This window comes from Vulpes lagopus, chromosome 17 (genome assembly GCF_018345385.1).
Source record: "Vulpes lagopus strain Blue_001 chromosome 17, ASM1834538v1, whole genome shotgun sequence".
Taxonomy (NCBI): domain Eukaryota; kingdom Metazoa; phylum Chordata; class Mammalia; order Carnivora; family Canidae; genus Vulpes; species Vulpes lagopus.
Window position 1 is genome coordinate 16,933,358 of NC_054840.1, and position 25,998 is coordinate 16,959,355.

Consider the following 25,998-nt stretch of genomic DNA (forward strand, 5'->3'; position numbering starts at 1 on the left):
AGCTGTTAGAATTAAAAAAATGAGTTTAACAATGTTATAGGCTTCAAGATCAGTATACAAAAGTTAAATGTTTTTCTATACACTATAAATGAATAACAGATTTATAATTTTAAATGAATATCATTTACAATAGTATCAAGAAACATGAAATTCTTAGAAATACTTAAACTATGTATATGAGCTGTATACAGAAAACTATAAAACATTACTGAATCAATTATGACTTAAAAGGAGACATATGCCATGTTCACGCCTTAAGATATCAAATCTTTCCAAATTGATTTATAGATTCAATGCAATACTTATCAAAATACCAGCAGGAATTTTTTTTTAACTTGACAAGCTAATTCTAAAATTTATATGAAACAGAAGGCATACAATAGCAAAATAACTTTGAAAAAGAAAGTTAAAAAATGCACATAGCCCAGATGTAAAGTTTACATATGGAGCAGCGGAAGAAAGTAGAAAGTCTAGGAAGAGATGTACATATATATGGTCAATTCACTTTCAACAAAGCTACCAAAGTAATTCAAAGGAAAAAGATAGTTTTCAACAAATGGTATTAGAACAATTGGATATACATACGGAAAGATATAAACATCAAACCTTATCTCACTCCATAAATAAAAATCAAGTCACAATGGATCATAACCATAATGTTAATAATGAAATTATAAAATACATAGAAGATAATAAAATAAAATATTTGAAATTTTCTTGGTTAGGCAAAGATGTATTAGATAAGGCACAAAAAGGAAAAACTGTAAAAGAAAAAAATTATAAATTGAGCTTCTTAAAATTTTCAAACTTTTGCTCTTTTTAATATACTTATAAGGCAATTAAAAAGCAAGTCACAGACTGGGAGAAAATATATGCAAAACATATTTCTGATAAAGGCTGGTATCCAGCATATATAAAGAACTCTCAAAACTCAATAATAACAAAAGATCCAGTGAAACCAATAAGCCAATGATTTTTTTAAGCCAACGATGTGAAGAGACTCTTCACCAAAAAATATATATGAATGTCAGAAATATACACAGATTTCTCAAAATCATTATTCTATTTTGAAAATGCAAGTTGAGACTACAATTAGATGCTACTACACACCCAGTACTTTAAAACTTAGTTGATAAAAACAAAAACCACATAATTCTATTTTATGTTTTTGTGGGTAATAAATTCAGACAAAGCTTAGACAGTTCTGCTTCATGCAACACTGACTGAGGTCAGTCACTAATATTCAGTTGGCAACTGGGCTGTACTTGAAGGATCAAAACAGTTTCACTCACTAAACAAGTAGTTTCAGGGAAGAGAATAAAATAAAGAGAAAGAGAATAGAAAAGAGGTTAATATATCCTCTATATCAAAACATAAGAACATTTCAAAAAGGGAGAAACTGCAGTCTAATCTCTGTCATGAAAATACACACTAGTAAAACAGCAATAGAGATACAGATATTAATGGATAATACATAATTACTAAATAGAATTTATCTCAAGAATCTAAGACTAGTCTAACATTTGAAACTAAAATACAACTTAAAAACTATAATTTACCACATTAACTAATAAATAAGAAAAATAATATGACCATCTTAATAGATGTAGAAAACAAACCAATTGATAAAAGTCAATGCTCATCAACAATTTAAAAATAACTTAGCAAACTAAGAATATAGGAATCAAGTTTAATCTCCCAAATGTATCTACACAAAAATTCTATAGCTACTATACTTAAATGTAACATTTAAATGCACTCTTGAAAAGATAAATATGTGTACAGTCATCACTTATATTCAACATTGTACTGGAAGTCTAGCCAGTATAGTAATATAAGAAAACAAATAAAATGCTATAAAGTTTGGAAAGCAAGATGTAGAACTCTATAGCTGGCACATGGCATTATTTTTATGCAGAAACTTCAAAAGAATCTCAGATAAACTATTATAATTAATTAATTTAGTAAAATTAGTGTGCAGAAAGTAAATACATAATAATCAATTTTAATTTTAAACATAAGCAACAATTGGAAAAATTAGTTTTTTTAAAAAAAATACTCTTTATAGGGGAAATTGGAAGATGGTGCCAGAGTAGGTGGACCCTAGGGTCACTTCATCCTACGAATACAACTGGATAACTATCAAATCATCTTAAATACCCTAGAAATTGACCTGAAAACTGGCAGAACAAACTCCACAACTAAAGGTAGAAAAGAAGCTACATAGAAGAATAGAAAGTGTAGAGACGCAGTTTGGGAGACAAATGGACCATGGCCACTGCAGTGGAAAGGGAGCCATAGTAGAGAAGAAGGACAAAAGACAAACTAGCACACTGGGGGCAGGGGGGATGCATGGGGAAAATGAATCCCCATAGCAATTGGCTTGGAAAGCAAGATGGGCCAAATTTCATGGGTTATGGTTATTAACTTCCTTAATCTGGGGAAGACAATAGATAGTCCCAATAGATATCCAGATTCAGGAGCACAGAGAACTCCCAACAAAAATCAACAAAAGCAGAACACCAAGATATACTGTAATTAAATTTGCAGAAATACAGTGATAAAAAAATTTAAAGCAGAGAGACAAAAGAAGATAGTATCTTAGAAGGAAAACACATAAGGCTGGCAGGGAATTTTTCAGCAGAAACTTTCCAAGCCAGAAGAGAGTGACATGATATATTCAAAGCGCTGAATAAGTAAAATCTTCAGCAAAGAACACTCTCTCCAGCAAGGCTATCATTCAAAATAGGAGAGATAAAGATTTTCCTAGACAAACACTAAAGGAGTCCATGACTACTAAACCAGCCCTGAAAGAAATATTAAAGGAGAATCTTTGAGTGGAAAGGAAGGACCAAAAGGGACAGTATAAAGGTAGGAAACACAAAAGTAGTAAGAATAAATATTCTGTAAAAATATGAGGCAAAGAACTCACAAAATAAAAGGATGTAAAATATAACAGCATATACCTAAAACATAGACAGGAGTAAAGAATGAGTTCAAAGTTAAATGATCATCAACTTAATATAGACTGCTATATGCAGAAGAGGTTATATACAAACCTAATAGTGCCATATATAAAAAACTACTAAGATGAAAAGAATAAAGAGAAAAAAATCCAAATATATCACTAGAGAAAGTCAGCATATCAAGAAAGAAAGAAAGAAAGAAAGAAAGAAAGAAAGAAAGAAAGAAAGAAGAAAGGGAGAAAGGGAAGAAAGAGAAGAAAGAGAAGAAAGAGAAGAAAGAGAAGAAAGAGAAGAAGAAAGAAGAAAGAGAAGAGAAGAAAGAGAAGAAAGAGAAGAAAGAGAAGAAAGAGAAGAAAGAAAGAAAGAAAAGAAAGAAAGAAAGAAGAAAGGAAGAAAGGAAGGAAGAAAGGAAGAAAGGAAGGAAGAAATGAAGAAAGAAAGAAAGAAAGAAAGAAAGAAAGAAAGAAAGAAAGAATTAATCTTCATAAATAACCACAAAACAAATAATAAAATGACATAAATACATATTCTATCAATAATTATTTTGAATATAAATGGAACAAATGTTCCAACCAAAGGTCATGGGTTGACAGAATGGATAAAAAAACAAGATCCATCTATACGTTGCCTACAAAGACTCATTTTAGACACAAAGACACCTGTTAAAAAATTGAAAGTGAGGGGATGGAGAAACATCATGCAAATGAACATCAAAAAAAAGCTGGAGGGGGACCTGGCTGGCTCAGTGAGTGGAGAATGCAACTCCTGATCTTGGGGTCATAATTTCAAGTCCCACATTCAGCATGGGGCCTATTTTTTTAAAAAGCTGGAGTACTTATATAGTACAAAGTGGACTCTAAGACAAACACTGTTAACAAGAGACAAAAAGGATACTGCATAATAATAAACAGGGACAATCCAACAAGAAGATATAACAATTGTAAATATTTATGTACCCAACATAGGCACACTGAAATACATAACAGTTAATAACAAGCATAAAGAAACTAATTGATAATAATACAAGACTAACTCCACATTTACATCAATGCACAGATCAACTAAACAGAAAAATCAACAAAGAAACAATGGCTTTGAATGATACATTGGAACAGAAGAGTTTAACATACATATTCAGAACATTCCATCCTAAAAACAGCATAATACACATTCCTTTCAAGTGCACATGGAACACTCTTCAGAATACATCATATATTAGCTCACAAAACAAACCTCAACAAATTCAAAAAGATTGAAGTTATACCCTACATCTTTTCTGACCATATGTTTTGAAAGTAGAAGTCAACCACAAGAAAAAACTGGAAAGACCACAAATACATGGAGGTTAAATAACCTGCTACTAAACAATGATGGGTCAACCAGGAAATCAAAGAAGAAATTTAAAAATTACAGGGAAACAAATGAAAATGAAAACACAATAGTCCAAAACCCATGAGATTCAGCAAAAGCTGTTCTAGAAGGAAGTTCACAGTGATACAAGCTGATCTCAAGAAGCAAGAAAAATCTCAAATAAATGACCTAACCTTATACCTAAAGAAGTTAGGAAAAGAACAACAAAGAAAACCTAAAATCAGCAGAAGGAAGAAAATAATAAAGATCAGAGCAGAAATAAATTATACAGAAACAAAACAAAACAAAACAAAAAATAACAGATCAATGAAACCAGGAGCTGATTCTCTAAAAAAAAAAAAAATCAATAAAATTGATAAAATTCTAGCTAGACTTATCAACAAAAAAAGAGAAGAATTCAAATAAAGTTACTAATGAGAGAGGACAAATAACAACCAACACCACAGAACTACAAAAAATTATGAGAATAGTATGAAAAACTATATGCCAACAACCTGGACAACCTGAAAGAAATGATAAATTCCTAGACACATATAAACTACCAAAGCTAAAACAGGAAGAAATAGAAAATTTAGGGGCACCTGGGTGGCTTAGTCAATTAAGCTCGTCCTGGGATGGAGCTCCACTTTGAGCTCCCTGCTGAGCAGGAAGCCTGCTTCTCCCTCTCCCTCTGACACTCCCCCTGCTTGTACTCACTCTCTCACTCTCTCTCCCTCAGATAAATATTTTTTAAAAAAAAGAAGAAATAGAAAATTTGAAAAGACCAATACCCATCAAATAAATTGAATCAGTAATCAAAAACTCCCAAAAACAAAAGTCCAGGACCAGAAGGCTTCACACGCTAATTCTAACAAACAACTAAAGAAGAATTAATATCTATTCTTCTCAAACTATTCCAAAAACAGAAAAGAAAGGAAAACTTCCAAATTCATTCTATGAGGCCATACCCTCATACCAAAACCACAGAAAGATACTGCTAAAAAACAGAACTACAGGCCAATATGCCTGATGAACACAGATTCAAAAATCTACAATAAAATACTAGCAAACTGAATCCAACAATATATTTTAAAAAGCATTCACCAAGATCAAATCAAATTTATTCCTGAATGGTAAGGGTAGCTCAATATTCACAAACAAAGCAACGTGATTCATCACGTCAATAAGAAAAAGTATTGAAACCATTCCAATAGATGCAGAAAAGGCATTTGACAAGGTATAACTCCACTCATGATTTTAAAAAGCCTCAACAAAGTAGGCTTAGAGGAAATGTACCTCAAGATAATAAAGGCCATCTTTGAAAAACCCAAGCTAACATCATACTCAGTGAGGAAAATCTGACAGTGTTTCCCCTAAGATCAGGAATGAGACAAAGATGCCCACTCCCACCACTTTTATTCAATATAGTACCAGAAGTTCTAGTCATAATAATCAGACAACAAAAAGAAATAAAAGGCATCTAAATTGGGAAGGAAGAAGTAAAATTTTCACTACTTGCAGATGACATGATACTATATGTAGGAAACCCAAAAGAGTTCAACAAAAAAACTGCTAGAACTGATAAACACATTCAGTAAAGCTACAGGATACAAAATCAACATACAGAAATCTGTTGCATGTCTATACATGAATACTGAAGCAACAGAGAGAGAAATTAGGAAAACACTCCCATTTACAATTGTACCAAAAACAGTAAGATAGCTAGGAATAAACCTAACCAAAGAGAGGAAAGATCTGTACTCTGAAAACTATAAAATACTTATGAAAGAAATTGAAGATGACACATTTTGTTTTTTACAAAAAAAAGTCACTAAATCCTGAATAGAGGAATATATCATTTATGTTATTTAGAAGACAACAATATAAATGTTGATTCTAAAAAAAGAAATAAATAAAAGAGAGAGAGAGAAAACTAACTACAGCCTAGGAGATTTTTAAACTACATATATCTGACAAGAATTCGTATCTAGAATATGTAAAATACTATTATACATTAATAATAAAATGATAACTAAATCCAATTAAATGAAGGGCAAAAGACTTAAAAATCAATACACAAAAGATGACATCCAAATGGCAAATTAACATATAAAAAGGTGCTCAACATCATCAGTAATTAGGGAAATGCAAATTAAAACCACAGTGAGAACTCAAAATACATTCAAAAGGTTATTTTTTTTCTTAAATATTCAAGTATAGGCCAAGATACAGAACAACTGAAACTCTTACACACTGATGGTATGAATGTAGACAGATGCAGCCACTTTGGAAAACAGCATCTGCTAATAATAAATACACACTCTATGACCTAATAATTCTATTCGTAACATAAGCACATACCTAACACAGCCACATATGTATGTGTATCCAAAGACATGCATCAAAATATCCACAAAGTATTGTTCATAACTGCAAAGACTGGAAGTAGTTCAAATGTTTATCAGCAATAACAGAAAAATAATCACAACATATTAATAAAATGGAATAGTATGTAGCAAAGAGAATGAACTACAGCTATGTGCCATAACATGGATGAAACCCACAATCATAAGGCTGGGAGGCAGGGAGGAAGCTAGACAAAAAATAATAATACATATCAAACTCAAAATAAGTGAAGCTATTCTATGCTGCTAGATGTCATAATAGAAATTATTGTAGAAGGATAATAATTAGAAAAAGCATGATGAAGCCTTTTTGGTTGCTAGTAACATTCTACTTCTTGATCTAAGTGGTAGTTACAGGACTTTGTTCCCCTGTAAGAAATCATTCAATCATAATTTACAGACTTTTCTGCGTTTATGTTAACTTTCTATTGAAATAGAAAAGAAAAATTGAAAAAAAAAGAATTATGCTATGTATATGAAACATTAATGAAAAGAAAAGCCTCAGACTAAAATTGATTATATTTAACCATGAATAAGCTGTAGGCAGGAACTCTAGATATGGGCACTGTGTTGAAAAATGCCTCCCAAAATTTATGCTAACCTAGAACCTCAGAATGGGACCTCTTCAGGAAATAGGGTCTTTATAGACATAACCAAGTAAGACAAGGGTCTTAACTGGATTCGGATGGGCCCTAACCCAATGACTGCTAAACTTAGAAGAAGAGAAAAAAATTGGACACAAGAGAAAAGAACACCACATAAAAACAGAGTACACAGGGAGAATGCCATACAACGACAGAGGCAGAAATTGGAGTGACACGTCTACAACACAAGAAACCCCAAGGGTTGCTGGCAACTAATAGAAGCTAGAAGAGGTGAGGAAAGATTCTTCCTAAAAGCCTTGTCAAAAACCATAGCCCTGCCAGCACCTTGAGCTTGGGCATTTTTTAAAACAGAGTTTGGTCTGCTACACCTGTAAATTAAAGATTAAGTGTTTTGCCTATAAATTACCATTCTGCCATGAAGAGACAAATGTTTTTACATATTAAAAGTAACAGCTGTGTTATTTAACCCAACAGAGGAAATACATGCAAAACACCATTTCAGGTAACCCTAGGAAAGATAGTTATGCATTGAAAACTTGGGATAGCAAAAACATAGTAATCAGGTTAATTCACTGAGAGTTATTCTGCGGTGGGGGAGAAGGGAAATGACGGTGTCATATAAGCACTCCCCCAGAAATGTCCAATCCTGACTGGTCATAAATGCTAAAAGGATAGATCTGACTAACCCTTCAGCATCTGAAATTTACTGTACTTATTGAAAGGGGATGCAAGGGGAAGGCCACATAGAGTGAAGTGGATGAGGAATCCTTTTTCTTATATTGATTGCTCACTTTCACAATGGGTGCATTCTTCTACAGATTAAAAACCACCTTCATTTTTTAAAATAACATTTGCAATCAGCTCATATTCCCTGAGGTTTGAACTTCAACCATGAGATCATTCATTTTTTGTTATAAAGTCAGAGCTTATACACAGGGGTTACTTTAAATGGGATGATGACAAGTTTGGTCTCACTGTGTTCTATTAACAGTTTTGCTTCCTTTTGTTTCAAAACAATCAGTGAATCCAGGAAGGGTGAAGCTAAGGGGCGAAAGCACAGTCTTGTAGGTTTAAACACCTTTCTTTGAAATTGTGATAACCTGCCCAAGACCTGAGTTATATCTGCATTAGTTCTGGAAAATTCTGTATTTTTTAAGTGCATCCTTAGGGTACATATAACTACAAAGAGAATGCCAACTCAACTACAGAAATAATTTTTAAGGGATCTCAGATATTTTGAAAGCATTTTTTTGTGATTTGCATTGTTAATAACAAAGTATTCTGATTAATTCAAAGAGCCTCAACCACACATTATTGATTTGCTTATTACTACACATAGTTTAAAATAATAAATTAAATTTAAAAATAAATAATAAATCTTTTTATAAAATATATAACCAAAACTTTTCACTCAAACTGTTCTTCCTGTCCATCATTTCTCTATAATATCTTAATCTAACAAGTGTAACCTGTTTAAAGTGAATTCAATATGTTTAAACTCGTACTTACATTGCAGATTACTTTTAAGGCATAATTGTTCATTTTATCAATGGGATCTTCATTTCACAGAGAGATTCACTAAAAGAAAGTTTTAATATGTTCTCCAGAGCAAGGCTGGGAACATCACAATGCCTAACTTCAAGCTATATTACAAAACTGTGATCATCAAGACAGTGTGGTACTGGCATAAAAACAGACACACAGATCAATGAAACAGAATTGAGAACCCAGAAATGGACCCTCAATTCTATGATCAACTAATCCTCGACAAAGCAGGAAAGAAGATCCAATGGAAAAAAGACAGTCTCTTCAATAAATGGTGTTGGGAAAATTGGACAGCCACATGCAGAAGAATGAAACTAGACCATTCTCTTACATTATACACAAAGATAAATTCAAAAATGGATGAAAGATCTAAATGTGAGATAGAAATCCATCAAAATTCTAGAAGAGAACACAGGCAGCAACCTTTTTGATCTCAGCCACAGCAACTTCTTGCAAGACATGTCTCTAAGGGAAGGGAAACAAAAGCAAAAATGAACTATTGGGACTTCATCAAGATAAAAAACTTCTGCACAGCAAAAGAAAGTCAACAAAACTAAAAGGTAACTTACAGAATGGGAGAAGATATTTACAAAAGTAACATCAGATAAAGCACTAGTACACAAAATCAATAAAGAACTTAACAAACTCAACACCCAAAAAATAAACAATCCAGTCATGAAATAGGCAGAAGACATGAAGAACAGACATTTCTCCAAAGAAGACCTACAAATGGCCAACAGGCACATGAAAAAAATTCTCCACATCCCTTGTCTTCAGGGAAATACAAATCAAAACCACAATGAGATACCACTTTACACTAGTGAGAATGGCTAAAATTAACAACAAATATTGGCGAGGATGTGGAGAAAAGGGAACCCTCTTCCACTGTTGGTGGGAATGCAAGCTGGTACAGCCACTCCAGAAAACACTGTGGAGGTTTCTCAAGAAGTTAAAAAGAGTTTCCTATAATCCAGAAATTGCACTACTGAGTATTTACCCCAAAGATACAGATGCAGTGAAATAAAGTGACACATGCACCCAAATGTTCATATAGCAGTAGTGTCCACAATAGCCAAACTGTGGAAGGAGCTGAAATGTCCTTTGACAAATTAATGGATAAAGAAGATGCAATACACACACACACACACACACACACACACACACACACACAGGAATATTACTCAGCTATCAGAAAAGATGAATTCCTACCACTTACATCAATGTGGATGGACCTGGAGGGTACCATGCTAAGTGAAATAAATCAATCAGAGAAGGACAATTATCATATGGTTTCATTCATATGTGGAATATAAGAAATAGTGCAAGAGACCACAGGGGAGGAATGAAAATTGAATGGAGAAAAATCAGAGAGGAAGATAAACCATGAGAACCTCTCAACTCTGGGAAACAAACTGAGGGTTGCAGAAGGGGAGGTGGATGGGGCATGGGGTAACCGAGTGATGGGCTTAAGGAGGGTACTTGATGAGATGAGCACTGGGTGTTATACTTTATACTTTATACTGTTATACTTTATACTTTCAACTTTGAAATTAAATTTAAAAAAAATGTCCTTGGGTAAATCCTTATTAAAAAAATGACATTCTCATAATGTGCTTAAAAATAAAACTCAATTTACAAACCACTTGTGACGAATATATTTGAGTAAAATAAGATATAAATCCAACTCCCCACTCTACCAGCAGAGACTTACATGGCCACTCCTTCACTTCACTCAGGACTTTCAAATACCTCTAACCATAAGAACTGCCCTGACCACTCTATGAAATAGTATTCTATGCCTATAATTCTCTACCTCTCCTTGCTCTTTTTATTTTCAGAGTATTTATCGCCATCTGACAAATTACATATTTATTTTTATTGGTGGCATTTAATTTCTATTTTCTCCCAGTAGAATGCAACCACCTTGAGGGCAGAGTTTGTTTGCTGTGATCCGTCTCCAAGAACAATCCCTGGCAAAGAGTAGGCAATCAATAAATAACCTGCTAAATAAGTGAATAAATACTATAGAGTAATACAAAATAAAGTCTTATAATCTATAATGAAAAGAAGCTGAACATTTTCTTATATGTACTAGATCAGGAAGAAAGCATCCCAATATAATTTCCTAGAATTATTTTTTATTGAGTTAAAAGCTTCAGGGCAGATCTTTTATGAGCTAGCCATCAATCTTCTATTTTTAAGTCCATAAGGATAATTAACTTAGTACAGATTTTTTTTAAAAACTATAAAATTGTTGGGGCACCATGGTAGCTCAGGTGGTTAAGTGTCTGATTTCAGCTCAGGTCATGGTCTCAGGGTCCTGGGATCAAGTCCTGCATCAGGGGCCCGGCTCAGCTGTGAGTCTGCTTCTCCCTTTCCCTCTGATCTTTCCCCAGCTTGTGCTCATGCTCTCTCTTTAAAATAAATACATAAAATCTTTTTTTAAAAAAGTAAAATTATTAAAAACTCCTTAATGGTAGTAATAGTTAAGAATAGGGAATGGGGGTGGAGAGTAAATCTAATCTCTCCAAAGACATAACAGTTCTTTGATTCAGGTGCAGCCCATTCTGACTGAAGTAAGAGGTTTTGTAGTGTTTCCCTTATGGGAGTTCTGACCTCTACCTGTCAAACAGGAAGTGATGAAGCACTTGTCATTATTATTATGCACTTTGTGTGGATAATGGATGGCTTTTTTATTTTCTTGAAGTTAGTACTTTGTTTATGAGTCACCTCTGAAATGTTTTCTTTCTTGGGTGGCCTTTCATTGTGCTCTACTATGGTAACACCTATTCTTCATCCTTGTCATGCCTGGAGTAAGGGAGCATTTTAGAAAATGAATCTGCACTATACTTCACACCACAAATGATATGCACCCCATAACTTCTCAATATGTTCATATCTGCTGTGTTAGGTAGTTTGTATTGTACTTCAGAGAGCTGCTCCTGACCTCAGACATTCCTCATACCAGTAGTTCTTTCCCAGGACACACTAGCCACTGGGTAGATGAAAGAAACAGACCCAGAGTGGCTCCCTTCCACCAGAAAGGATTTTGACTCAGCAAAATGGGCTCTCTGATCCTAATAGACTAACCCTACAAGACTAAGGTCTTATTTCTGACTCCACGGGAAAAACTTGAAGGACCATACAGAATCCATAGGAGAAATGTGTCACTTCTAAATGTACCAAACCAGAGGAAGCTCATTATTATGCTAGTGTTTTCCAGTGTGTCCTGTTGGATTCTGAATGTAACTCAGGGCTTCCATCTTTTGGAGCAGTCAGTTTAGACTCAGTTATGCTGCTAAGCAGCAAAGAAAACCCAAATCTCAGTTACTTATAACAATATGGTGCAGTTCTCACTTATGTAGCACATTCAAAAGTCAACTTCACCTCTACCATCTTCATCCCCAGCCCAGGCAGTAGGCATAACCCCCCTCTGTTGTTGTGCCTACACATAGGAGTAAAAGAGTAATGATGGAACTATACAATGGTTCTTAAAGCTTTTGCTCAGGAGGGACATATGTCACCTCCACTCACATCTCATTGGCCAAAGCAAATTCAACTCCAGTAGCAGTGGGGTGGGACACTAAAGCTTCCAGAGGAAGGGGCCAACAGGCAGGTGTAAAAAAAATTTTGAACAATTATACAATCTACCATCCATGTGATCTAAAATATTGAATGGTTTAGGACAAGATCGTTTGACCAGTGTGGGAATGTTCACATACCAGTTTGAGAATCTGATAAAAAGTACAGAACCCATCCCTAGAAAAACGTACACACCTACAAACCTATTCCCAGAAATATGCACAAATACAAATACCTACAAATGTTTGCACATAACTTCAAAAGTCAGAGATACCTAGCTCCATATATGAACTCTAAACCGAGAATAATAACTTGTTTTAAAGAGAAATTTTTTCCACTGATCATTAAACAAACTGCCATTTGTCAACATTGAGGTTAGCTTTCTCATTCTACTTGAAATTAGAGGAGAAAGACCTCATGCAGGAGGGACATCTAGGTTCTCTGCAAACTGTCTGCTAGGCTAAATCACTGCCCTCCACACCACCTGGAAAATTCCATTGAAAGGGGAACACATTGCCTTTAAGATATATTTTCTTCTGGTTTAAATTGTCTGGCATTTTATCATATTGCTTTTTTTCCTTTTACTGTTTTATCAATCATATGCATGTATATATATTCCCAAGTAATACTAAAACTTAGTAACACAGAATAATATCACCAAGTAGTAATACTAAATAAATCATACTGTCTTACCCTAAGGCAACCAAACGTTGTTGAGTTTACACAAACATAATACCTTTGGGTATCTGTGGCTCTCTCACCCCACGGAGCTGAAGATCATAATCAACATACTTTCTAAACTCCAGCAAAATCTTCAAATGTGGCCACAATGAAGATTGGATAAGGGAACTGAGAGAGAGGGCAAGGCCATTCATCACCCTACTCCGAAAGCAACTCTACCAATGGAGCCTAATGAGGGTACGTGATCTGTCATAGATGCAATGACATTTTATCAAATGTCAAATAAGGTGAAATCAGTCACCTCCTAACAAAAATCTGACAGAATGGTCAGCTTACTCCTTAGAAGTGCCATTTTTGTTCATACTATAATTTGAGTTCCTTTGTTTTTTTTTTTTTTTAATTATTCAAAGTGGCATCTTGAGTGAAGTTGGATGAGGTTCTGGCTTTCCGATCTGCACATTTCTCTGTGGGGTTGGGTAAAACATGAAACAAACACTTTAATTTGAGAAAAGAAAATACCCTGAATATTTTATGACTGCAAATTTCAACTTAAAGCAGACACAACTTGAAGTGCTGCTCCTGTACACAGAGGGAGAGGCCCAGCAAGTCATAGGCCCACAACCAAACTGGGTTCTGCTCAAGCCTCTTGCGCAGGCAGTGCAGTTTTGCATGCCAAGGGACCTGCTGCCTGAGCCTTGAGGGATATAAGGGACACAGTGTTCTCAATAGAGAATTCATTTCTAATATTCTCATCTTAAGAGACTCTCAACTTCAGATTTATTTTCTATTGAGGGAAGAAAATACTTTGTGCTATAAAATCTCATTAAGAATCAAAACAAAATAATTTTATGTTGGGATTTACCCATAATTCAGAAATGCTGTCTTTTGGATTCTAAAATTCTATTTGAACTTTACATGTAACTGTGTGCCTTGCTTTAAGCAAACCCAACTCATAAATGTCCTGATTAAGGAGTGAGAATTTGCTATACAGAACTCTAAGGATCCCTTTAGCAACCTTCTCAGAATGAATTTAAAAATAAATTGTGAAAATATAATATACTTTCTGGTACGCAGGTAAGATATTAGGTGAGTATGCCATCTACCCATTATTTACTTATAATATTCCTTAAGACTTTACTAAAACATAGGTATCAAAACAACAAAAACCTTCCAAGTATAAAGAATAGCCACATTCTATGATTTGCCAAATGACTAGCTGTTTAAGATAATAATAAAGGCAGTAGTATTGTCTAAAATATACAAAATATACAAAATGCCATTGCCCTCTGAGATATATGCATTAACTATTATTAATTTCATGTTAAGGGCTTTAAGTATCAAATCATTACAGCATATTGCAATTTTTATTTTTTTGACAATAATCACTGTGAAATAATTGAATGGTATACATGTAACATTTTTCCCATATGGTCCCATTCTAAGTCTCATTTCAGATGCCCCCCCCCCCCATATTTCTCAATGCTCTGGGAGTATCCCATACCAGTTATCAGCCATAAATACTATGTCAGCTTCAACCACAGTACATTATCAACTAGCACTCTTCTGCTCCCCTTCGTCAGGACTCCAGGAATGGATGGCTATGGAATAGGCACGATAAGACACCTTTCAAGCTTTTATAGACCAATGAGAAGATAGGTCTCCAGATAATGGGCCATTTTAATATTCTAATGCCTCAGATTCAGACATTCCCATTACAGAGATGTCATGATTAGAAAACACAAAGGAAAATCACTTTACATGATTTACAACTATTCCCTGATATTTAAAAATATCACATACCCCTTTCTAATGTTTTATTGCTTATGACAAGACATGCTACATGCTGATATCAGCTTAAAATTGAAATAAAATATAGAGAGTAGGAGGGGTGGGAAGACTTATCAGGGACAGAATAGAGCCCAGAAATTTTGATTAGCAATCATCTCCACCATGTAATGAGTTTCCGGACCAGCAGGGGTGAAATTGCATGCCAAAAATCACAATAAATTATTCTCCATTTGAACACAGACTAGCCATATCATCACCTAGTTCCAGGTTTAGAAGATTGAACTTATCAAATGCATTGCTGAACAAAAGCTGGCCTTCATTTCCTAATGCAGTTGAGTGTGCTGGATGATTGATTGAGTGTGGATGAAGGTTCAGTACTATGGAAAAATGATCAAAGACCGTATATCAACCACTGGGCATTCAGTGCTGTTATTACAGTGTCAATCAATAAACATAGTCTTTTAAGAGACTCTACTAGTAACACATTAATTCAAGAGCTAGGCCAGTATATTGAATAATTGCTCCACAGAGAAATTCACAAGGTACCACAGTTGCTATGTCCCTTCCTTCAAGTAATATCACCTGTTACTGGAGTAAGAAGGTATCTATGCCTTCTGGATGTTTAAAAAAGCTGGTTAATTTTTTTTTTATCAAAATAGTTTAGAACAGCCTTGAAGGGAGATTGTAAAGAAACCATTTCAATGTCCTTACCTACATTTGCCAACATCTCCATTCCCCTCAATCCATGTCTTTCAGTAGCATCACAATAAAAGATACAAGTATGCCTAGCAATTCCCAACAAATACCAATTGCAAAGAAAATCAAGCCAATGAACAAAGGAAATGGCAGAGAAGCATAGACTTCCCTAAGGTTCTTTGCTTCTTATTCTTGATAAATATGAGCAAAAATGTGCATTTATGTTTAGATGCAGTTTAATAAAAATTTCTCCCTGAGATATTTTCTAAGTCAACAATGTCCTGCTTATCTGTATACAAATAGTTGAATTTCAATCATTCATTCATCCAATTGTTCATTCAAGATTAATTCAACATGTTAAAATATGTGATAAGCTATGAGTTCAGAATTGGAGATACAAAATAAAAATATTCATCTATGCCCTATGTTTAAATACTAATTAATTAGAAGGGGGGAAAAAGTAGGATAAGTGCAATGATAGAGATAGGCGCTATTTTGAATCTCCTGTGAAGACTATCTAAACAAAATGAGAAGCTATCAAGGTGGACTTTCCCAGGCGTGACACCGGAGTTGTCCTAGAGGAAAACAAGGATAGAGTGGAGTGTACTGAGAGTACAGCCTGTACGAAGAAATAGAGACCAGAAGAGACTACAGCTATTCTGCACTGTGGGATGTGAAAGAGTGCTGGGCAAGGAATAGCAAGAGTTGAGTAGAGGGGTGGTCAGGGCAGATCAGAGGGTCTTGATAACAGTCCAAAGACTGACTTTAACAAAAAGCAATATAAGCCACATAAGAGAAGTAATATAGTAAGATATGCATTTTTAAGAGACCTTTGTGAGAACTGTACAAAAAAATGGGTCTGACCAGAATCAAAGCACTCAATTAAAAATAGTCCAGAGGAAAGGGATTGAGAAACCTGAACTATGGCAAAAGAAAGGAGAAATTAAAACATGGGAGGCAGGGATCCCTGGGTGGTTCAGCAGTTTAGCCTTTGGCCTAGGGTGTGATCCTGGAGTCCCCAGACCGAGTCCTACATCGGGCTCCCTGCATGGAGCCTGCTTTTCCCTCTGCCTGTGTCTCTGCCCTTCTCTCTGTGTCTCTCATAAATAAATAAAATCTTTTTAAAAAATAAACAAATAAAACATTAGAGGCAGGCCACCTGGGTGGCTCAGTGGTTGAGCATCTGCCTTTGGCTCAGAGCATGATCCTAGAGTCCTGGGATCGAGTCCCACATCAGGCTTCCTGCAGGGAGCCTCTTCTCCCTCTGCCTATTTCTCTGTCTCTCTCTCTCTGATGAATGAATAAATAATGAATAAATAAAATCTTTAAGAAAAAAACAAAAACAAAACCAAAAACCATGGGAGGCAAAATTGCCAAAGGCTGCTGCTTCATTGGATATAAGGGTGAGGGAAAGGGAAGAGGCATTAAGGCCCTGGTTTGGGGTTCTTGGCAATTGAGTGAAGGATGATGCTGTTGAATTAAATGATGAAGGGAGGAAGAGAAGCTAACGTAGACTGTAAATAATGAGACCAGTCATCATCTGTGTTTGAGGGCCTATGAGACCACCAGTGGTGGATGGATTTTTTAATCTAGGACTCAGGGTGGAGGTCTGCTGACATATAAGGATGGAAAAGTTTTTTCCCAGTTGTACAACAGTTGGTACCCAAAGCATGCATGGTATCACCCACAAAGAGCATGTGATGCAGTAAGAACCATGGCTGAGGCCAGAACCTTGGGATCCCTTGAAATTTAAGACATGTAAAGAGGAAAAGGAGTCCAACTTTGAAAGAGAAAGACTAATCAGAGAAAAAAGGGAACATAATTGGAAGGAAAAAGTTATTGAGCAATGCCAAATATACAGATCCAGCAGAGAATGTTCCATAAGGCTAGAGACTGGAAAATATCCATCAGATCTGGCAACTACAGAATGTCATCATTGCCCAAACAAGAGTCATATTCAATAATATGATAGTGGTAAGCCTGGAAAACACCAAGTTGAGGAAAGAATAATTAAAAGTAACAAGAGTAGACTATTATTTCAAGAAAGTTGAATAACAAGGGGGTTAAGGATTATGTACTAGTTCAAAGGGGAATTGAAAGGTTGAGAGCAGTTATTTTACAACTTTGTTTTGTAAACATGTGTGGTTTGAGTGTATTTATAAACTGGAAGGTAGAAGCTATGAAGATGAGGAAGGTTGAAGGTTCCAGATTCAAGGGGATGAGAGACTGCGTGGAGTCAAAAAGGAAGTAGAAGGCACTGTGTCGAGAGAAAAAAAGGGTGAACTAAGCCTGATACCAGTTTCAGCTTTCTAGACAGTATGCTTTCTTCCAAATAATTTTTTTAATTCATCTGTGCCTTCCTAGAAAAGTCACTATCATAACACAAATAAGGTCAACCTTTGCACCAACTTGAGAGTCCTATTGACTAAAAACTATGCAAAGAATAAAAAAATCCACAAAACAAGTTACTTGTACTGATAAAAAAATATTACATAGAAATACAAATACATTCATTAAGTATATGTTATACCAACTTCTAAATAATGTCCTATAATAAATGTTTAGGTCATAGCAAAATGGCTTGAAAAATACATGGAGTCTTCGATCTCAAAGATCATCTCTGTGACCTCCCTAGGAAGTCAGCATCTACTCAAAGATCCAAGAAGCTTGAATGTCGAATAGTAGGTACCATTTAGCCTTGTATGCACCTGAGGTTTACTTTCAGTTTTGTCAAGGCCTCACCACATAGACATAAGTGCATTCTGTATCTGATTGTTCCTTTTTTCCAAAAGGAAGCAGACAGGCTAATTCTATTCACCCTTATGATAGAAGACCCTTGTAGAAACACCCAGGGATCAGATTAGACCAACAAAAATCAAGAGCAGCCCAAGTAAAAGCAGGGAGAAAAAGAAGAAACAATCCAGGCAAAAAAAAAAAAAAAAAAAAAAGTGGCAGAACTCATCACATGGCCCCTCTAGAGTGTCTTTCCACTTGCTCTTACTGCCATAAAAACTTCTTATACCATTCTATAGCCATCTTACAAAGTACTGCATGGTGACACCATTGGCTAGCCAGACAGTGGAAAAAATAAGAATATAGGATCATTACACTTTCTATAGTATACACTTTCTAATAAACTTAATTTTCTAATTAAGTCAATCATAATAAAATTTTCTATACTCTCTAATAAAATTAATTATAAATGGATCAAAGATATATATCTGAAAAATCAAACCATAACAGCATAAGAAAACCCAGGATAATTTTTTCTAATCTCAGAATAGAAATGATCTTACTATGCATGATACAAAATCAGGAAAAAATATAAATAAAAGATCAATAAATTTGACCAATATTTAAAATTTATCAGTTGTTAAAAATAAAGTTTTAAAAAATGACAGTTGGAGAAAAGTATTTGCAACTCATATTGCAAATAATCAATTTCTTTAATAAAGAGGTCTCACAAACAATAAAAAATGTCAACAACCTAAGAGAAAAAGAAGCAACAGATACCTCACTAAAAAAGAAATATGAATTGATCTTAAACATACAAAAAGATATTCAATCTCATTTGTAATAAGAGAAATGTAAGCTAAAACCATAATGAGATTTAATCTATTAGGCAACGATAAAAATACTTGAAAATAAAAAGTATTAAAGACAGCCTGGAGAAAAAGGAAATTTTATGCACTCCTAGTTAGATTGGAAATTGACACAGCATATATGGAGGACAATGTGGCAATATCTAGCAAAACTTAAAAGTGTACATACCCTGTAGCTCTACTCCTAGGTAGTTATATGCAAGATGTTTATACAGAGATCTTTATTGAAACATTTTTCACAGGAGCAAAAAATTTAAAACAACCTAAACATCCACCAACAATAGGTAACTAGTAAATAAATTCTAGTTTACCCTTAAAATGAAATACAATGAAGCCATGTAAAAAGAAAAAATGGGATAGTATGACATAAGGAATAGTCTCCAAAATATATTAAACAGACAAACAAAAGAGTAAGATACAAAACAGTATGAAGTGTGCTATCATTAATGTAGGAACTAATAAATACACCCGTACAACTATTTTTTTAAATTGCAAAAATTTTCTTGGGAAGAATAACCCCCCCCAAAAAAACAAACAAACAAACAAACAAACAAAAAAGTGATTTCCAAACAGAGTTCGGTAACTGGGAGACAGAAGTCAGGAAACTCACTTACTCACTTTTTACTATATACCATTTTATATCTAGGATTGTGTAGCATGCACCTGCATTACCTACTCAAAAGTAAATTTAAAAATATATCTCCCAGTTATATGGACTTTTTATGCTATAGTCATATGATATCATCTGTACAGGGAGACATACTGTCAGAACAAAGACTTCTTTTTCTTCTGTGAATTTTAAAGATCCTATATCTTTTTTCATTATTTATTATCACTAGGTGACAAGCATATGTGCCTGGAAGTTTAGAACAGCAGTCTGCATTACTTCTGATAAATGGGGCTTAAATAATTCAAATGCAGTCCACATCTGAGCAAATTATAATAATTTTTGAGCCTACTTTAAGTCCCTTTTGGAATAGTATAGGGTATGAATAGATTTAAGTAACTTCTTTATTAGCAAAATATAATTTTACAGCTTTTGTCTTCAAATTAGACAAAAAAGATCTAAGAATACAGAACTGTTATAATCCCAGGATCCACATATTATCTAGAATAATGTACAGGCCTAACAAAAACTTGTATGACTGAACAAAAAATTAATTAAACTATAAAATTTTATTTCAGTTTAAAGCAGTCATAAAAAGAGTATAAGATCTAGCTGGAGTCCTCCCAACTTCAATGCAAATTTTTTGTGGGAATTTTTTTTTTTTAACAAAACTGTAAATATCAAGCCTAATTACAATTCTTGCTCTGCCCCCACTTCTTTCATAATCAACACCCCTGCCTCCCTTCTGGGTTGTACACCTTTAATTCAAAATTTAAAGCAGCAATTACTAATTTTGGGCCCAAGACACTATTTGGCAATCAGTGGTCTTACTATAAATACAATTGGATGCATCAGGGATGCAATTTGGATTTGGGTAGGTCATCGTTGATTATCTTTATTTCACAATTTGGACACTGCATAATCTTGTTTCTTCACCCAGCCTTTCTTAGTAGAAGGTTACCTTAGAGATAGGAATTTTCTTCCTACCTAAATCCCAAAATTACCCACGGTATCAGAAAGGAGCCCACCACTATGTAGGTCTATGTTGGATATGGTACTCATGTCATGCACTCCTTACCTTCTAATGAGAAACCCTATATGCAACAGGAGTCTTCTGAAATTAGCATCATAATAATGTTCTATGGTTTATGTCTTAAAGTCAGATTTTCTCAGAGATACTATTGGTATCTCTGACAGGTAACAAAATTCAATAGTTTTCTCTGTTTGCATCTGCCACTCCCTATTTTTCTCACAATTCAATTAAGAGATTATTTTAGTTTTGTTTTCACAATTAACAGACTTATTACTGCTTTCTGCCAAGCAGCAGAGTGGCACATCCTCACTCACAGACAAAAGCAGACCTTCAAACATAAATGGAAATTGCTGCCTTGAACCTTCCTAGGAATATTGGTAGAAGGGCTGGGTTGTAGCACTTGCAATGGATTCTGCCTTAACCAAAGATTTTTTGTTTTAATTAACAGAAACCCATTCTGAACCATCTAAGGGGACAAAAGAGGAAGAGAATTTACTACAATATGCATGTGCCTTACAGAATCTTAGGAAAAAATAAAAACCAGAAGCTCAAGAGCAATCAGGAACCAAAGCAGCAGCCTTTCCTTCAGATTCTCTTTCTCTGCCCCCTCCTTCTCCCTCTCTCCCCATTTCCCGGAACATCTACCCACCTCCTCTCTCTTTCTCCCTCTCTCCCTCTCCTTCCTCTCTCTGAGAGTCTCTTGGCCTGCTGCTCTCTGCACATTATTCAGCTTTCTCTGAAATTGCTGTCCTCTGCTTCTCTGCATACAAGGGCCCAGCAGCCCCCTGGTCAGTGTCACTTGTTACCCACACACTCAAATCCAGGACTGCACTTCTCTCAATGAGTTCTCTAAATTCTTCTGACAGATAATTTGTCCCAGATTTGGATGAGGTATCCCATCAACTATAGACAAAAAAGACAAGGTCTAGCAAATAGTCTAAACCTGGCTCTTAGGTGCTCATCCCTGTCGGTGGGGATCAAGGTGAGAAGTGTGTTATAATGAGCTTGAAAGAAATCTAAATAGGTACCTATTGCCTTGTAGTGCTTCCCAACACTATACTAGTAAGAGGCTTGTGTCTAGAAAAATAAGCTAGACTATGCTGTAATAACAACCTCAAAATCTTAAAAGTCCTCTAACAACAAAGATTTCTTTTTTTTTTCTTCCTTCCTTCTTTTTTTTTTTTTTTTTTTTTAAGAGAGAGAGAGAGACAGAGGCAGAGACACAGAGGGATAGAGGGAGAAGCAGGCTCCATGCTGGGAGCCTGATGCGGGACTTGATCCCGGGACTCCAGGATCAAGGCCTGGGCTGAAGGTGGTGCTAAACCACTGAGCCACCCGGGCTGCCCCACAACAAACTTTTCTTTTCCACTTACACACCATGTCTGCTTCAGGTCAGTAGGGTGCTCTTCTCCAAATCATCCTCATTCTGGGAACCAGGCTGACAGTGCCTCCAGCCTCACAAATGTCCTGGTCAAATGGAGGACAGGGACATGGCTGCCACACACACCTCTCACTTGCTTAGCTCAGAGGCAAATGTGTCACTTCTATTCATATTTTACTGGCCAAAGCAAGTCACATGACAACACCTAATTTCACAGAGCCACAGAGGAATCATCCTGGTATGTGTCCAGCAGGAGGAGAGCTAGGCTGTCTATAAGTAGCAGTGAGGACTAGCCCAAAGGCTCATGACAAAGATGCTGGGGTAAGAAAACACATTTATTTAGAAAACCACGAAACATTACGCCAGGAGAAAAGCTAGAATCCAGCTATACCATTTACATTCACTTCAAGGATGTGGATAAAAAGGAACACTTATGAACTACTGGTTGTATTGCAAGTTGGCGCAGCAACTTGGAAAAGAGTATAAAAGTTCCTCAAAAAAATTAAAAATAGAACTGCCCATATGACCCAATAATTCCACTACTGGGTATTTATCCAAAGAAAACCCTAATTTGAAAAGATATAAACACCCCTATGTTTATTACAGCATTATTTACAATAACTATGATACGGAAACCACCCAAATATCCACCAATAGATGAATAGATAAAGATGTAGTATATGCATACACAGATACATAAACAAAAAATGGAATATTACTCAGCCATAAAAAAGAATGAGATCTTGCTATCTACAACAATACGGATGGATCTAGAGGGTATTATGCTACATGAAGTAAGACAGAGAAAAAAAATACTATGTGATCTCACATGTGGAATCTAAAAAACAAAACAAACAAACAGACTTTCAAAAACAGAACAAATTGGTGATTGCCACATGGGAGGTGGAAGGGGGATGCATAAAATAGATAAAAGAGGTCAAGAGGTACAAACTTTCAGTTGTAAAACAAATAAGTCACAAAGATGAAAAGTACAGCATATAGAATATGGTCAATAATACTATATTTACATTACTCAGTGATGGGGAGTAATGTAAATATACTCCCTGTTGTGAACACTGAGTAAAGTATAGAACTGTTAAATCATCATGCTGTATATTAACATATTAATATAAAATTAATATAAAAACTAATATAACACTGTATGTTAATTATACTTCAATAAAACAAAAAACTTAATCGGCCATCAAAAAGGACAAATACCCACCATTTGCTTCCACATGGATGGAACTGGAGGATATTATGCTGAGTGAAATAAGTCAATCACAGAAAGACAATCATCGTATGGTTTCATTTATATGTGGAATATAAGAAATAGTGAAAGGGACTATAAGGGAAAGGAAGGAAACTGAGTGGGGAAAAATTAGAAAGGAAGACAAACCATGAGAGACTCCTAACTCTGGGAAACAAACTAAGGGTTGCAGAAGGGGACGAGGGGGGGATGGGGTAACTGGGTGACGTGCACTAAGGAGGGGACTAGATGGGATGAGCATGGGTGTTATACTATTTGTTAGCAAATTAAATTTAAATAAAATTTTTAAATAATAAAAATAATTTTAAATAAAATAAAAAATAAGAACTTTTTAAAAAGTCAGTCATTTCTTTTCATCTCATGTATTCCTCAGTTAACGGAGAAGAAACAGAGTAATTTAATTATACTTTTATTTATATTAGCTATCTTCAAAATCAAAATAGAGAAAATTAAGGATTTTAAGTTCTAGTAAAAAGATACTATATATACCTACTTAATTTCTAGAATTGTTTTTTTCAGAACTTGTTCTAACCCAGTCACATAGGAGACATATAAACCTGCAGGACAATTGTTCATTAAATCAACTGCTACAGTGGTGTAAATAAAAATCTCAAATTGAGGGGATCCCTGGGTGGCGCAGCGGTTTGGCGCCTGCCGTTGGCCCAGGGCGCGATCCTGGAGACCCGGGATCGAATCCCACATCAGGCTCCCGGTGCATGGAGCCTGCTTCTCCCTCTGCCTGTGTCTCTGCCTCTCTCTCTCTCTGTGTGTGTGTGACTATCATAAATAAATAAAAATTAAAAAAAAAAGTCTCAAATTGATTTGAGAAGATCAAGAACATTACATTAAGTAAGAGTTGTGCCATTTAAAACCCTCTATCAGTGTATAAAATCTCATGACTTTTGGTTATATTTACGTCTAGAAATATTGCCAATACAATTTCATTTACTTGAAGATATATATATATATATATATATATATATATTATAAAATAGCATTAAATCAAAGGCAAATTGATTATATACAATATATCTGATGAACCTTATAAAGCTAAAATAAGGAAATAAATAGACAGTAAAAAGACACTAATTTCCTTCCTTAGATTTTGGATTTTGTTGTTTAAAATTCATACAATGTCAAAAAAAAATTATGATTGATGCTGCATGGGCTATGTTCAACAATGTCTGGTAGTAAAAAGTACCTTTCCTGGACCAGCTATGATTTGGAAAATTCATATTAAAAACTAATGAACAGGGGCACCTGAGTAGCTCAGTGGTTGAGCATCTGCCTTTGGCTCAGGTGGTGATCCCAGGATCCTAGGATTGAGTCCCACATCAGGCTCCCCACAGGGAGCCTGCTTCACCCTCTGCTATGTCTCTGCCTCCCTCTTTGTCTCTCATGAATAAATAAAATATTTTTAAAAAATGAAATAAAAACGAGTGAACAAGGTTAATTAGTGAACAATGTCCATTATATGAATTCTAAGAGCAATTAGTAAAAGGTGCTAGTGTCATATTAGGAGAGTATTTCTATGTGCATGCATGTACATCTCACTTATCATTAAATTGCGTTTATCAACTGAATGGACAAAATACTTATTTCAGAGCCTGTGTCTTTAAATTATTATTATTTTTTTAATTTTTATTTATTTATTTATGATAGTCGCACAGAGAGAGAGAGAGAGAGAGAGAGAGAGAGAGAGAGAGGCAGAGACACAGGCAGAGGGAGAAGCAGGCTCCATGCACCGGGAGCCCAATGTGGGACTCCATCCCAGGTCTCCAGGATCGCGCCCTGGGCCAAAGGCAGGCGCCAAACCACTGCGCCACCCAGGGATCAGAGCCTGTGTCTTAATGATCTCTTCTAGTATGCATTAGCCTTTGAGGAATAATAAACGTAGTACTTAAATCAAAATGAAAAAAAAAGGTGATTCATAAAATAAATAATGCTAGTACAACTGGTTATGCATCTTGAAAAAAAAAAGAAAGTGAAATTTTACCTCACACCACTTATAAATATAAATTCCAAAGGAATGAAATGTTTATATATAAAATAAATAGGTTACTCTAAAATTAGAAAACACGTAAGAAAATACTTTTATAACCTGGGAGTTGAGGTGACCTTTGTCAGCTAGACAGGATGTCTAAAAACCATAAAGGAAAATATTTGATGACATAAAAATTTACCCAATTTGTTTTAGCAAAACATATCATTAAAAAACCCAAACAATAGGCAGTGAAAAAGAATATAATCCAGATGGACAATAAAAGATTATTGTTCATAAAATACATAAGGCTACTACATACTGATAAGAAGAAAATGCAATCAATCAAAAAGTAGGCAAAGGCAGAAGACTAGGCAAGTGGTAGAAGAACAAAATAAATGACCTCAGTAAAGACCTGACCACTAGTTGAGAAAATGCAGATTAAGTAAAAGCAAGATGCCCTTGTTCAGTGATGAGACTGGAACAAGCCTGTAAGAGGAGGAACA